This window comes from Syngnathoides biaculeatus, chromosome 3, assembly GCF_019802595.1.
Source record: "Syngnathoides biaculeatus isolate LvHL_M chromosome 3, ASM1980259v1, whole genome shotgun sequence".
In the NCBI taxonomy this organism is placed as follows: Eukaryota; Metazoa; Chordata; class Actinopteri; order Syngnathiformes; family Syngnathidae; genus Syngnathoides; species Syngnathoides biaculeatus.
Genome location: NC_084642.1, coordinates 30740170 through 30756763, shown reverse-complemented (window position 1 = coordinate 30756763; position 16594 = coordinate 30740170). Strand labels below are relative to the sequence as shown.

The 16594-nt window shown below is 41.2% G+C and overlaps 1 protein-coding gene across 4 annotated transcripts in view; it reads left to right on the top strand.

The window, feature by feature from the left end:
• The window catches only part of LOC133498465 (zinc finger protein 609-like), a 157038-nt gene that overhangs the window by 64063 nt on the left and 76381 nt on the right, over positions 1-16594 (top strand). The window lies entirely within an intron of this gene.

Here is a 16594-nt window from a genome sequence, read left to right as displayed (position 1 = left end):
GGAAAGAGCCTCAGTTATGTGCATGTTCGAGAAATTGCAAGTGGATATAGTTGGGCTTGCCTAAACACACAGCTTAGGTTCCAGTACCAGTCTTCTTGAGAGGGGTTGGATTCTTTAACACATTGGAGTTGCTCACAGGAAGAGGAGGCAAGCAGCTATGGCCATTTTGATTGGCCCACAGCTGTGTGTCTGCACTTTGGAGTTCACCCCAGGGGATGAGATGATTGGGCAATCACAATGAGACCGGGATAGGCGTGATTGGGAAGAACATTTCCCTCCTCTCTTAATTTAGAACCCGAGCGGTGTTTTGTTATTGGACTTTTGTGTTTGTCACGGATTCTCTACATTTTTTCTAAACCTGCTATACAGTGGCGCAAAATTTTTTTTTTCGTCAACCACTAATTGTACAAGTACTCACACTTAAAAAGATGAGTAAGTATGGACAAAGTTATACCTCACCTATGAGAGACAAAATGAAAAAAAAATCCAGACGATCACATTGATTGGGCAATAATTATAAAAAATTAAGTATTTGGTCAGTAACAGAAGTTGATCCAAGTACTTTTGTTACATGCACTTTGTTGGCAATTACAAACATTTTCTGTAAATCTTCACGACACTGTTGCTGGCTGGCTGGTGTTTTGGCTCATTCCTCCATGCAGATCTCCTGTAGTGGAGTGATGTTTTGGGAGTGTCGCCTGGCGAGACAGACTTTCAACTCCTTCTAAATATTTTCTCAGGTGTTGAAACAGTAAACCGGCTAGGCCGCCCCCAAAAGCTAAGTTACCCGTTTGTTGCCCAGGAGGTATGTTTGGGATCGTTATCATGCTGAGTGACCCAGCCATGTTTCATCTTCAATACCCTTGCTGATGAAAGGAGGATATCACTCAAAATCTCATGATACATGCCCCCCATCATTCTTTCCTTTACATGGATCAGTCACCGTGGTCCCTTTGCTGAAAAAGAGTCCCAACGCAAGATGTTTCCAACCCATTCTTCACAGTAGGTATAGTGTTCTTTGAATGCAACCCTTTCTCCTCCAAACACGATGTTCAGATTTTTCCATAAAGTTCCATCTGTATTTTATCTGACCATATGACATTCTCTTGACCTTCTTTTGGATCATCGAAATATTTTGTAGCAAACTTCAGACGGTCCTGGACAGGTACTGGCTTAAGCAGGGGGACACGGCTGCCACTGCAGGATTTGTGTCTCTGGTGGTGTAGTGTATTACTCATGGTCCCAGTTCTCTGCGGGTCATTCACTCGTTGCTCACGTGTGGCTCTGGTAATTTTGCTTACTGTTCCTGTGATCATTTTGACCCTATGGGGTGAGATCTTGCATGGAGCCCCAGATGAAGGGAGATTATCAGTGGTCTTGTATGTCTTCTATTTTCTAATAATTGCTGCCACAGTTGTTTTCTTCACACCAAGCTCCTGACCTATTGCAGATTCCATCTTCCCCACCTGGTGCAGATCTACAATTTTGTTTCTGCTGTCCTTCTCTCAGCTCTTCGGTCTTGGCCTTAGTGGAGTTTGGAGTGTGACTGTTTTAGGTTGTCGATAGGTCTCTTTGATACGAGTTCAAACAGGTGCCTTTAATACAGGTAACCAAATACAGTGCCTTGTGAAAGTATTTGGCCCCCTTGAACTTTCCAAACTTTCACCACATTTCAGGCTTCAAACAGAAAGTTATAAAATGTAAATTTTATACAAATAAAAACCTGAAAAGTGGGCCATGCAATATTATTCGCCCCCCTTGCATTACTACGTTGTAGCGCCACCTTTTGCTGCAATTACAGCTGCAAGTCGCTTGGAGTATGTCTCTATCAGCTCATTGAGAGACTGAAATTCTTGCCTATTCTTCCATACAAAACAGCTCGACGTCAGTGAGGTTGGATGGAGAGCGTTTGTGAACAGCAGTCTTCAGCTCTGCCCACAGATTCTCAATTGGATTCAGGTCTGGACTTTGACTTGGCCATTCTAACATCTGGATACGTTTATTTGTGAACCATTCCATTGTAGATTTGGCTTTATGTTTTGGATCATTGTCCTGTTGGAAGATAAATCTCCGTCTCGGTCTCGGTTTTTTTGCAGACTCCAACAGGTTCTCTTCCAAGGGCTATTCTTTGCAGAGATGGTGAGAACCTTGGTCATTTAGGAGGGCCAGCCATTTACAGGGCAGATGACGACAATACTATCACACAGTACAAACACTCCCGTTTTCCATTATGTTTGTGTTCGGCTACAGAAAGTCGTCCTCAAAATGTTCTTCTTGCCATTCTGGTTTTCCAGTTCATTTTTATCTTTTGTAGTTTTTCAGTATAAGTTTTCAGAAATGCAAAGTAGATATTTCCCTTTAAATTTGAAGAGCCATATTGTGTAGAAAGTTGACAAATCACATCTCATTTCCTTTTTGGGTTAACATAATTTGAACACTGTCAAATTGTGATCCAAGAACAATCTAAAAAGATCTGTGTAGTTATTCAGTCATGGAGCGGATCTATCATTCTATTGTATGCCTCCAAGCACCCTTTTAATGCTGTCACAATTTAAAAGACAAGAACAGGGCGGTGATGGGGACAGTTTTTGTCTGTCATCGTGTTCCATTCTTAATCCCACAAGCCCCAGATTTGCCTGTTGGAGCAGTGTGTGGGGAGGGACTTTGTGCAGAGCACGCCTTGATCGTTTCTCTGCTACTCTAAATCTAGCAGGGGGGATAGGGTGTTAGGAAGCCTATTGGATTCTTTAAATGTACGACACCTTGCCCCTTTTTTTTTTTTTTTGTCCAAGCACATTTCACGAAGATGTTTGCTTGGGCATCCCCATAGGTATTGGATCAGTAATAAAGTTGAAAAATATTTATCAGCACTGATAAAAAAAAAGACTATATATGGATTGGTCAAATCTTACCTGACCAAAAAGCGGTCAAATTCAGATGAACGCTGGTCACCAGCGACTGATGTTGCTTTGGCTTGTACCATCCATCCATCATTCATCATTCTGTTATTATATTACATATGTTATATATATGATACAGTGGGGCAAAAAAGTATTCACTCAGCCACCAATTTTGCAAGTTTTCTCACTTAAAAAAATGAGGCCTTTAATTTTCATCATAGGTATACCTTACCTTCATTAAGACACCTATTTATTGAGCCACTATCCTCACAAGGGTCGTGGGAGTGCTGGAGCCTATTATCCTAGCTATCGTCGGACAGGAGGCGGGGTAGACCATGAACTGCTTGCCAGCCAATCACAGGGCACATTTAAACAACAACCATTTGCACTCACATTTACTCCTTTGGGCATTTTGGAGTTCCCAATTAACCTACCATTCATGTTTTGGGAATGTGGGAGAAAACCCACGCAGGCACAGTGAGAACATGCAAACTCCATACAGGTGGAGTTGGGGTTTGAACCCCTGTCCTCAGAACTGTGAGGCAGATGTCACTAAACACTCATTTACTGTGGTACCTACACCTCATGTACAGTGAGGAAAATGGGTATTTGACCACCCTCTGATTTTGGAAATTCTCCCACTTTGAATTCATGGACGGTCTGACATTTTCATCTGAGGTCCATGTCCACTGTTCGAGACAATCAAAAAAAATATCTGGAAATCCCAAGATAAGATTTTTTAAATTCATTTGGGTGTTACTGCTGCAAATAAGTATTTGAATACCTGGCAGTCAGCAAAAATTCTGGCTCTCAAAGACCTGTTAGTCCACCTCTAAAAAGTCAACCTACACTCCGCTTATTATTCTAAATTATAACCCACGAGATTGAGATAGTTAGCTGCATAAAGACACCTGTACATCCCAGACAATCAATAAGACTCCAACAACTAACATGGCTAAGACTAAAGAGACAAAGACACCACTGACAAATTTGTAGACCTCCACTAGGTTTATGGGCAATTGAATAGTTGCTTGGTGAAAAAAGGTCAACTATTGGAGAAATTATTACAAAGTGGAAGAAACCAAACATGACTGTTAAGGTCCCTCGGGCTGGGGCTCCAAGCAAAATCTCATCTCATGGAGTATCAGTGATCCCAGGAAAGGTGAGACATCGTCCCAGAACTACACGGAAGGAGCTGGTCAATGACCTGAAGAGAGCTAGACCGAGTGTTTCCAAGGTTACTGTGGGTAATAAACCAAGACGTCATGGTTTGAAATCACGCATGGCATGGAAGGTTCCCTTGCTTGAATAAGCACACGACCAGCCTGTCTTAAGTTTGCCCATGACCATTGAGATTATCCAGAGGACTCATGGGAGTAACTAATGTGATCAGATGAGACCAAAATAGAACTTTTTGGTCTTAATTCCACTCGCTGTTTTTGGAAGAGGAAAAATGAGGAATACCATCCCAAAAACACCATCCCTTCTGTCAAGCATGAAGGTGGAAGCATCATGCTTTAGGGGTGTTTTTCTGCACACGGGATAGCACAATTGCACTGTATTAAGGAGAGGATGACCGGGGATATTGGGAGATTTGGAGGAACAACCTCAATGGGCTGCGGCCGGATCTTACAACATGACAATGACCCGAAGCACACAGCCAGGATAACCAAGGAGTGGCTCCATCAGAAGCATATCAAGGTTCTGGCGTGGTCTAGCCAGTCTCCAGACCTAAACTCAATTGAAAATGTTAGGAGGGAGCTTAAACTCCGCGTTTCTCAGTGGCAGCCCTAGTGAGCCATGTCCAATTTTTGACATCGTTTCATGTTTTTTCTGTTTTTTTTTACCATCACCCTGTTGGGCTGCCTTCCCGTGGATGACCTCTGTCTGGCAATAAACTTTTGCAGAATCTATGCTTACGTCTCGGCTTCCTGCATCTGGGTCCTTTCCTCCACCTCGTTCGTGCCAAAATCAAGTTAATTTCATCATCTCTGCTAATATTCCGGTGTTTCACAATCTGAGATGACAACATGAATTTTGATCTCGTTTTTGCACGACAAAACATGAATTAATGAGAACTCAAGAAAATATTGGCAACCTGTGCTGGAGACATAGTAATATAGATTGTAAAAACAAACCCAAAAAAATACCTACCAACCCAAATTCTGAAATATATGAACGAAATTGGAACCACAAATTTTTTGGGGGCCAAATCTCCCTCGATCTGGGACTCCACACAAGATTTCATCCTGTGGGGTCAAAATGATCACATGAATGGTGAGCAAAAATCCCAGAAGAACATAGGGAAACCTACTGAGCAGAGAGTTTTTGACCAAAGTAACAAAGGCTTCCATCAGCAACACACTCCACTGCCAATGACTCAAATCCTGCAGTGCTAGATGTGTTCTCCTGCTTAAATTAGTACATGTCCGGGCCTGTCTGAAGTTTACTGGAGAGCAATTGGATGATCCAAAAGAGGTGTCAGATGAAACTAAAGTAGAACTTTTCACGGATGATCTGTGAAATGGAAAGAATGAATGGGGCCAAATATCATGGGATTTTGCTTGAAAACCTCCTTCCATCAGCAAAGGCATTGAAAATGAAATATGGCTGGGTCTTTCAGAATTATAATGATCCCAAACACACCGTCCGGGCAACAATGGAATGGCTCCGGAAAGAAGCATGGTCCTTGAAAGCCCTAGTCAGTCTACAGATCTCAACCCCATAGAAAATCATGAAGTGAGTTGAAAGTCTGTGTGACCCAGTGACAGACCCAAAACATCACTGCTCTACAGATCTAGTTGGAGTGTTGGGCCAAAATACCAGGCTTACATATATATAACGAAGTAAAAAGTAAGTAAGTAAGTTTCTTTCGGCTTGTCCCTTTCGGGATCGCCACAGCGTGTCATCTCAGATGAACGCACATATATGTTTGGCACAATTGACCAAATACTCATTGACATCATATTTTGCTAATAAACTATTTAAAGATCAGACAATGTGATTTTCTCTCTATCTATCTATCTATCTATCTATCTATCTATCTATCTATCTATCTATCTATCTATCTATCTATCTATCTATCTATCTATCTATCTATCTATCTATCTATCTATCTATCTATCTATCTATCTATCTATCTATCTATCTATCTATCTATCTATCTATCTATGTCTCTGAGAGACCTGCCTCACATACCTCTTATACCTCATACCTACCTCATATACTTATAAAGGAAATTATAGGCCTTGCAAAAACTTGGACAATTGGAAGCTGACTAAATACTTTCCCCTCCACTGTATATGATAAATGATTTGATATGAATACGATGCTATTCTAGTTGTAATTATATTTTGTATGGAAATAAAGCACTTATTACAGGACCAGTTTTGGAGGGAAAAAAAACACTGTAATCAAAGCACCCTCACCTACATGCGCATCACATATGCCCACCACATATTTAATATTTGCCACACATCAATTGTGGCCTAATTTAGACTGGGAGTACGGAAATACACATCTCAAAGTGCCACAAAGATTGTTTTTCAGTCATTGCTCCATTTATTGACATTGGTCAGGGCACAATAAAAGGTTGTTTTCATTCAAAACAAAGACAATCAAAATAAAATTCCATTTCCATTTTGAGACAGATTAGAACAGGGGTGCTCAATGCGTCGATCGCGATTGACCGGTCTTACATAGACAGATGTGTAGTTTTTCTAATTAAGTCCTGGACTCCAATGTAGGTGTAGAAACATCTGAAGGATGATCAGAAGAAATGGACACCACCTGAGTTACCTGAGTGAGTGTCACAGCAAAGGGTATGAGTACTTTTATGGCTATAATAGTTCAGTTTTTATTACACCAGCAAAACAATCAACAATTAAATTCTTTTCCTGTCAATATGTTGAAAAAGAATCAAGTTAAAAGATTTTCGCAAATGGCTTCAAAATAACAAAGTAAAAAATTTAAGGGGATCTAATACTTTCCGTATGCACTTTTTAATGCACAGTTTTAACTTGACATCCCGGTTTAAGCATGTAGCTTTTTATTTTGGAGGTTACACATTGGAACTCGACATTTTTGCATGAAAGATAGCATAAGCCGCACCTGTGTAAAAGCCGCAAATGCCCACATTGAAACCCATGTTGAAACACAAAATATTTACAAAGAAAGATGGTACACAGAAAGAGTTTTCAAAGTTTTAATACCTTAGCTTCGCTTAACATAGGAACGACACGGTAGCACAAATAGGGCTGGTTAAAAAAAAAAAAACATTCCGAGAGTGAAGAAAATAAGTACAGTATTTGAACACCCTGCTATATTGCAAGTTCTTCCACTTACAAATCATGGAGGGGTCTGAAATTTTCATCGTAGGTGCATGTCCACTGTGAGAGAGATAATCTGAAAAGAAAAATCCAGAAATCACAATGTATGATTTTTTTAACGATTTAGATAAGATAGAATTCTGACCCTCAAAGACCTGTTAGTCCGCCTTTAAAAGTCCACCTCCACTCCATGTATTATCCTGAATCAGATGCACCTGAGTGCGGTCGTTAGTTGCATAAAGACACCTGTCCACCCCATACAACCAGTAAGACTCAAACTTGTAACATGGCCAAGACCAAAGAGCTGTCCAAAGACTCCAGAGACAAAATTACGGAGAAATTGCCAAGCACCTTGGTGAAAAAAGGACCACTGTTGGAGCAATTATTAGAAAATGGAAGAATCTTATCATGGCGGTCAATCTCAATCGGAGTGGAGCCCCATGCAATAAATTACATCGTGGGGTCTCAATGATCTTGGAGGAATCAGTTCAGGACTACACGACAGGACTAGGTCAATGACCTGAAAATAGCTGGGACCACCATTTCCAAGGTGACTGTTGGTAACACACCAAGACGTCATGGTTTGAAATCCTGCATGGCACGGAAGGTTCCCCTGCTTAAACCAGCACATGTCAAGGCCCGTCTTAAATTTGCCAATGACCATTTGGATTATACAGAGGAGTCATGGTAGAAAGTTTTGTGGTCAGATGAGACCAAAATTGAACTTTTTGGTCATAATTCCACTAACTGTGTTTGGAAGAAGACGAATGATGAGTTCCATCCCAAGAACACCATCCCTACTGTGAAGCATGGGGGTGGCAGCATCGTGCTTTGGGGGTGTTTTTTCTGCAAACAGGACAGGACGACTGCTCTTTATTAAGATTAGGATGACCATGACCATGTATTGTGAGATTTGGGGGAACGACCTCTTTCCCTAAGTCAGGGCATTGAAGATGGGTCGTGGCTGGGTCTTTCAACGTGACAAAGACCCATAGCACACAGCCAGGAAAACCAAGGAGTGGCTCCGAAAGAAGCATATCAAGATTTTGGCGTGGCCTAGCCACTCTCCAGGCCTAAACCCATTCGAAAATCTTTGGAGGGAGCTGAAACTCCGCGTTTCTCAGCGACAGCCCAGAAACCTGTCTGATCTAGAGATCTGTGTGGAGGATTGGGCCAAAATCCCTCCTGCAGTGTGTGCAAACCTGGTGAACAACTACTGGAAACTTTGACCTCTGTAATTGCAAACAAAATATTAACATTGGCATTAACATTGATATCACCCTGAAGTCACTTCCTCAGCACATGGTGTCACTTTTGCCTTTTCCGCTCGAGAGCCCCCTTACGGCCGTTTAGAAAAAAATGCACAAATTAGCGGTATTACCTCATAAGCCCCAGGATTGAAAGCGTGTGAAAAAAGTCGCGGCTTATAGGCCAGAAATTACGGTACTAAAATCCATCAGCGCAAGAGTGCAACTTGCTGTTTAACTTGTCAGCGGCCTCACTGTTAGTAGAGACCCATCTTATTGTTTTACAGTCACTCAATTGACTTTACTGAAATTCTGAGTGTTCTAGCTGAGGCTCGGAGCTGGAGGGTGCATGTCAAGACTTTTATACATTGTGAAAGTCTCCCTTGCAAAATAATAATAGTAATAGCAGTAATCATCTTATTCCAAGCATTACACTGATGTGACTCTTCAGTGAAACATTGTGAATGCATTGTGGTTGAAAATTGTTTTAAAATTTGTCTTTGAATATTTTGCTTTTCAAATGGCAGCCGGTATGGAGCCATCCATTTTCACGACAAAACATGATTTTGACGTATATGGCTTTTTGTAAGTCCCGCCATTAAAATCGTCTTGAGGCATTTGTTTTCGACAAGAACCAGGAAGTGACGTTCAGAGCAGGTGCACACTCAAGCGGACTCATTTGTTTCTATTAATTTAACCTGCGGGAAGGTAGCTCTTTGTTCCTTCGTGTTAGCCAAAATGCTGGCTCGTTGTATTGCTGGATATTGCTCGAACACTTGGGAGGATGGATTTACCCTTTATAAGTTTCCAAGAGACCCGGTTCATCGTGAAAAATGGATTGGACAGGTGCAAAAGCTTCGTGGGTTCCAAATGACAGGTAGGTGTGTATAGAGCTACTAAAAAAAATAATAGTTTGGGGGAGGGGACGTAATCCTTTCAGAACGTAACAAAAGATCCACATCCGTAAGTCAGAGGTGCTAAATGTGTCGATGTGCCCGTCGGCGCCATGTCCGCCGATCACGGCTTCGGCCGAGCTTCCGTGTCCCACGAGCCACCGCCGAAAAAGTGCCTCGCGGACGAGCACGGCTTTGGCCGGGCTGGCTCATACACACTGTGTGGGAGTCTGTTGTTCGTTAGAAGTGATTTGCATGTCATCTAAATATGGCTTGAAACGATAGGATCATATTGCCCCGGTCACTTCACTCGGTTGTGAGATGTTCTCTTCTTCGAAAAGAGCTTCCGTGTCTGAAGGGGCGTGTCCCATAGTAGGGGCCACAGCGCGTTTTCAATGGCGAATGTCCGGGGTAACATCACGGGCATTAGATGCAGCAAATATGGCGACCACTTGGATATCGTAGAATGACACTTCTGCAACTTTGTGCATGGATGACACACTCTCCGCTCATATTTATTTTTTCGTATAGACATTGAAGGGAATAATGTTATATGTATTTTTCATTTCAACATCTATTTTATAATGTTTATAGAGATGACACTTGGGCTTTAAGTAAAAAGTGTAGAAATATTCAGAAGAAAAACGATTTGAAAGTGAAATGCGAAATCGGTCAGGCTTTATCAATGCAACCCAGCTATTAATCTATAATAGATAGCTGTCTTGTCTTGAACATTAATAGTAATATAATGATGATTAAAATGCATATTGCCGGCTATCCTTTTTTCTGTGGATTGATTGTGACAGTGTAGGAGTCATTGATAGTGGATAAAGTGAAGGCTCCCCAAAGCATTGGATTGCAGATGCTGTATAAGTAAAATTTCTCCAGCTTCTTCACATTAGTAATATCCATTTCTGAGAGTATTTTTCTCCTAAATTCGTAGAGTTGTGAGGAATTCCTCAGCTGCCTTGATCTGACACTGGCCTTGATCAATGGTGCAGCTCTTAAAGAAAATTACATTGCTAGTGCGACCGAGAAAGGAGGAGAGGAAGGAATGCCTGCACTTTAATGAAACAGTTAAGCCAGCACTGCATTGCTGTGTTAATGTCAGGTGGAGTGAAATGGGCTGTAGTCTATTTAGACTGTATATACATCTGCCTGGACTGATATTGTTTTCCATTTCACTCACTTTTAAGAAGCTTTTAAATGTTCTCATTGTATGTTGTTCAGATTATAGACTGTTGTAGATGAAGTATTAAAATAATGTATTTTATCGCTATTGCGACTCTGACATTCAAGCATCCTTACATGGTGGCAGTCATTGTACACAATTATTGAGCAGACCAGGCATCCTATGGTTTGGGATAATTACAAGGAAAATATAAGTTCTTATCAAATGGCACCATATTGGTACCCTAAGTCTTAAACTCTCCCTGTGGTCACCTTGACGTTGATGATTTATGTCATCAAATTAAATCTAAAATTCCACTAGTTGTTTTCAACAACTTCCTTTGCAACCGTGTCATGCATCAATTCAGATTATTTTTTTGATGGCAAGGTTGACAAGGCAAATTTATAACTTCCAATAAGAACATTGTTATCATACATGTAAACTTGTTTTCAATGTTTAGTTGAACTTGGTGTGCAATTGTTTGTGTGCGTGCGTGAGAGAGTTCTTTGTGTAAACATCCCATGACATTTGTCTGTTTTTGACTCCCAACAGGTTTTCTTCCAGAATGGTTGTGTATTTGGCTCATTCCTATTCCCTCACCCACATAACATGCGTCGCTCATGGCCATGTACCCAAATTGTGGAAGTCATGGTTGTCATTCATCCAGCCAGCACAACCAGGGCGCAGCAAGCCCGCTTGGGCACGTCTTCCCCCCGCATTGTGAATGTCATTTCACCAGCAAGTCACCGTCTTGTGGACAAAACCGATACTGCACCCCCTAAAGTGACCGCTGAAGCCCCGCAAGCCGTCTTAGGGGTGCTGGTTTCCCCCTGAGAGGAGCTGTCATGCTTGTGGATGTCCTTCCTCAGCATAACAGCCCGCTTGTGGGTGTCCTTCACCCATTTAACATGTGTCGCTCACGCCTATCCCCCACCGCATAGTGAAGGACATGGGTGTCATTCATCCAGCCAGCACAACCAGGGAGCAGCAACCCTGGTTGTGGGTATCCTTCACCCGCATAGCATGCGTTGTTCATGTCCGTGTACACCAATTGTGGAAGTCACGGGTGTCATTCATCCAGTCAGCATGGCCAGGGCGCTGCAAGCCCGCTTGCGGGTGTCCTTCACCCGCATAACATGTGTCGCTCACGCCTTTCTCCCCTCCACATGGTGGAGGACATGGGTGTCATTCATCCAGCCAGCCTAGCCGGACCCCAGGGGCACACAGCTGCGCCCCATTTCCATTCTAAATGGGCCGACAAAGACTTGGACGGAGGGTTGATTCGACGGGCTCCAGGACTGGGAGGGAGTCCAACCACCTCCATTGGTAGATTTGCAGTGGTCTGATACTCCTTCCATTTCAATATGATTGCTTGCACAGTGGTCATTGAGATGTTTAAAGCTTGGGAAATCTTTGTATCCAAATCCGGCTTTAAACTTCTCCAGAACAGTATCTCGGACCTGCCTGGTGTGTTACTTTGTGTGTCTTTAAGGTGCTCTCTGCACTTTAAACAGAAACCTTAGACTATCACAGAGCAGGTGCATTTATACGAAGACTTGATTACACACAAGTGGATTCTAGCTATCATTATCAGTCAACATTGAATCATTCAGAGATCCTCACGGAACTTCTGGAGTGAGTTTGCTGCAATGAAAGTAAAGGGGCCGAATAATATTGCACACCCCCTTTTCAAAAGTATAAAATATCCAATGAATTTCATTCCACTTCACGATTGTGTCACACTTGTTGTTGATTCTTGACAAAAAAAATGTAATTTTATATCTTTATGTTTGAAGCCTGAATTTCAAGGGGGGCAAATACTTTCACAAGGCACTGTACCAACCACTTCATTGGTCTTCCTCTTTGTTACCTGGCAGCTCCATCCTCAACATCCTTTTATGACTATAGATATACTATGAATATACATGTACTGAAAATCTCCTCTCATGTCCATGTCCAAACTATCAAAATCTGCTCTTTAACTTTGTGTCCAAAACATCTAATTTTACTGGTCCTTCTGATGAGTTCATTCCCAAGCCCTATCCAATCTGGTCAATCATAGTGTGCAACCTCAACATCTTAATTTCTGCCACCTCAAGATGTTCTTCCTGTTGCCTCTTCAATCTTCAATTCTACTGTCTCTGATCTGTACATCAAGAATTACCTGAGCTAATTTCCATCTTTCTCCTTTCAAGTGCATGTCTCTACCATTTTAACTTCCCCCACCTGCTTTCAATGGATACCATAATTTTGTCGTCAAGCATAATCGCAGTTACGCTTTCTTAGTCATGTGACGTCACATACCAAGAAAGCGTAACTGGATTGGCTGGGTGTTCTGTTCTGACCTGAAGAAACCCTGCCTGGTGGCACAGACGACGAATTTCAGACAGCGAATTGTAGCCAGTTGAATTGTTAACATTGAAAAGGTACACTGAAAGACAACTATTGAAAATGTGATCACTTTACCTTTCAAATTCAAATCCTGTTTTCTGTGGCATTTCAAATTCAAATCCTGGTGGCACTTATATACTTCTATAATCTTCTCACGCGCTAGTGTTCTTTTGAACCTATTCAAAAATTCCGCAGCCACCTTTCATAGATTCTTGCATACGTACCTCCAACTGGTATGTCATCAGGACCACCTGCCTTTCCATTTTTCATCTTCTTTAGTGCTTTTTTAACCCCCCCACTCCACCCCCTTTAATAATTATTGTTTCTTCCTGTTCCACTAGACATGCATCTTGTAGTCTTTCTTCACTCTCATTTTCATTCATTATCTTCTCAAAGTCTCCAACCTCTTCTTGAAAAGCAGCACAACAGTCTTCCTTTCTCAGCTTCCACCACATGGTTCTCTGCTCTGCCTTTATCTTCTTAATCTTCCTCCCCACGACCAGTCATTTTACACACCATCATCCTATGTTGTCTAGTCACACACTCCCCTACCACTACTTTATAATCAGTAACCTCTTGCAGATCACATCGTTTTACATGATATGGTCCTCCCGTGTACTTCTACTTCTTCTCTTGTAGATCATGCTATGTTCTTGACTATTCTAGAAGAAAGTGTAGACATTTCCATTCTTTTTTCAAAGCATCCCACAATCTGTTCCTCAAAGTTCCTTTCCTGGATGCTAAACATACGCAGTCACTCATATTTGAAAAATGTGTGGGTGTGGTCAGTAATGCCCGCAGATTAAAATGTGCAGGTGTAATTAGGGATGGAATACCAGTATATTACTAAATTACCAAAAAAAAACCATCATTTTCAACTTTCAACATTTAACAACTTCTTGGTGACAGATTAATATAACATACAGTGTAACTGTAAATTAAAATTAAAAAAAATAATACATAACTCAAATAGAAAACAAATTTCAAACTCAGAAATGATCATTTCCAGTTTCAACTGATTTTAGGAGGAAGGAATAAACATGAACATGTCTATGCCCTCAATGTTTTGAAAATGTTGAAAGTTTAGCTCAAGATAATCGGTGTTCATGGCAACAAACTGCCGATACATTGTAACAAACATTCCTGTCGGCAATCATGATGTATTGTTATAATCTAGCATAATTTATTGCGGTATCTATTGTCAATCCATTGATGAAACATTCGAACATGGTCAGTATATTTAACTTGGATTTCCTGTTTCCAGGCGAATATTAATTGTTTAGGATCAGGTTTGTTTTGTTACCAATGTTTATGAAATAAACACATAAATTAATGTCAAGACTACACAAAATAAGCGACCTCTTTCAATAGGTATGTATTTGTATTTGTATTTATGCGCCTGATTTTTTGTGCTTGACTGCAGATTTGCGAGTGCAATGGTGCGCGTTTGCATACGCGCCTGTCAAATCACACTAACTGCATACCCATCTCTTCATCACCCATTTCCTCACACGTCCATTACAATCCGGACCAGTCATGACTCACTCACTCAATCTGGGAATCTTTAGAACTACAGTGATACCGCTACTTATTAAATTAATTAATTGCAGATGTCATTTCGTAATGTGATTTTTTTTTTTTTTTTTTGTAAGTAGAAGCGCTTTTTACGTGTTAATAGCTTAATACATTCCACCCACCGACACCCAAAAAAGCATCATAACGAATAATAAATAATATGTAAATATAATATATAAAAAAATAATATGTGTTCATTCACTTTTGGCGTTGGGCGACTATGCGAAGAGAAGGGTGAGTGAGTAGTGAAACGCATGGTGGAGGACGGAGAAGGAGGCAAACATTTGAGAGCTGAGAGGAAAAACATACGTACAAATGTACGCACACACGCAACTTAATTCCACGAGGTTTCTTGGGGCCCATGGTGAAGAAAGATAAATAAATTTGCAATAAACACAAATGAAAAACTCACGATACGTACAAATGTACGCACACACGCAACTTAATTCCACGAGGTTTCTTGGGGCCCATGGTGAAGAAAGATAAATAAATTTGCAATAAACACAAATGAAAAACTCACGATAAAGTTGTACTTTACTAATTTGCACTAGCGCATGAAGCGTGTGAGTTGGTGATGCTCAAGTGTCATAGGGAAACGAAGAGCATCACGGGGTAAATATTGTGATCCCTCCTAGCCAATGGGATGTAAGGACGAGACTGGGGGATACCCAATGGAAGAGCAGCTCTATTGCGAAACTTTCAAACCAAGATACAGAATGTTTACAGCCAGTGGAATTTAGGGGTTGCGAATAGCAATCCATTATTTTGCCTTTTGTGTCCTCAATTTTTCCTCATAACCAGAGACAATATTTTTCCGAAGAAGCGTTTCATAACCTGAATTTTTTGTTACAAAAGACCTCGTAAGTAGAGGTATCACTGTACTTCGTCGAGCACCTTCCAGAATTTCTCTTTCACCTGTAGACCGCATCCTACCAGTCAGACATAGCCACTAATTATTTTATAGAGTACATAACTAGATCTTCAATGCTAACTCTACCGTTCAAATAACCCCTATTCCATTTCTATTCACATCTACGCACCATGGTTAAATAATTTGAAACTTGTCCCTAAGCTTCGAGTGGTACTGCCTTTCATCTGCTCTCCTGGACACACAATATATCAGCCTTTAACCTAATCATGTCAACCAACTCCTAAGCTTTTCCTGTCAAAGACCCAGCATTCAAAGTCCCCACATTCAATTCTAGGTTCTGTACTTTCCTCTCTTCTTTCTGCCTAAGAACCCACTTGCCACCTCTGCTTCGACTTCCTTTAAAATCCCCCCCTACTGGATTTGTCTTCCCATATACACACCATGGTAAAAATAATTTGAACCTTGACCCTAAGCTTCTCGCCTGAGTGCCTTTCTTCATACTCTTCTGGACACACTATATATCAACCTCTTTCCTAATCATCATGTCAACCAACTCCTAATCTTTTCCTCTCATAGTCCCAACATTCAATGTCCCTTCATTCGGTTTGAAACTCTATCCATTCCCTTTTTTTCTTTGTGCTTAAGAATTCACTCTGTGCTTTCCTCTTTTATTTCTGCCCAAGAATCCGCTTTCTGCCTCTCCATCCTCTTCGGCCTACAGTAGCTGGATTTCCAACGGTTAAGTTGGCTGGTGAGGGATATTGTTAACCCGGGCTATGACTGATCTTCTCTGAATACCGTAGTCTGTTTTAAACAATGTTATTGGTCCCCAATTATGACTTTAACCTTTATTTTCATGCACACATTACGTCTGAACATTTGTAATGGTTTAGTTGCAGATAAAGATGATTTCTGTTCCAAGTTAAGTTAAGTTAAACCCCAATGTGCCAAGTATTTGGTAATCCCGTTTCGGATTTTCAAGTCAAAACAGTATCATTTGACTTTGACAATGGGACAGACAACTTGTATGTGTATATTTATATGCACTTGTATTTTTGTCTACATTGGCAGAAAGAAAAGCAATCACAGGCCTGTCAAACAAAGCCTCTCTTATGTTTCCCTCCCTCTCCTCTAAGCTTTCCATGAAGTGTACTGCTGTGTCTGGATCAGCCTGCTTAAAGGGGAAGCTTTGGGGGGGGGGGGGGTTTCGGGGTAGGA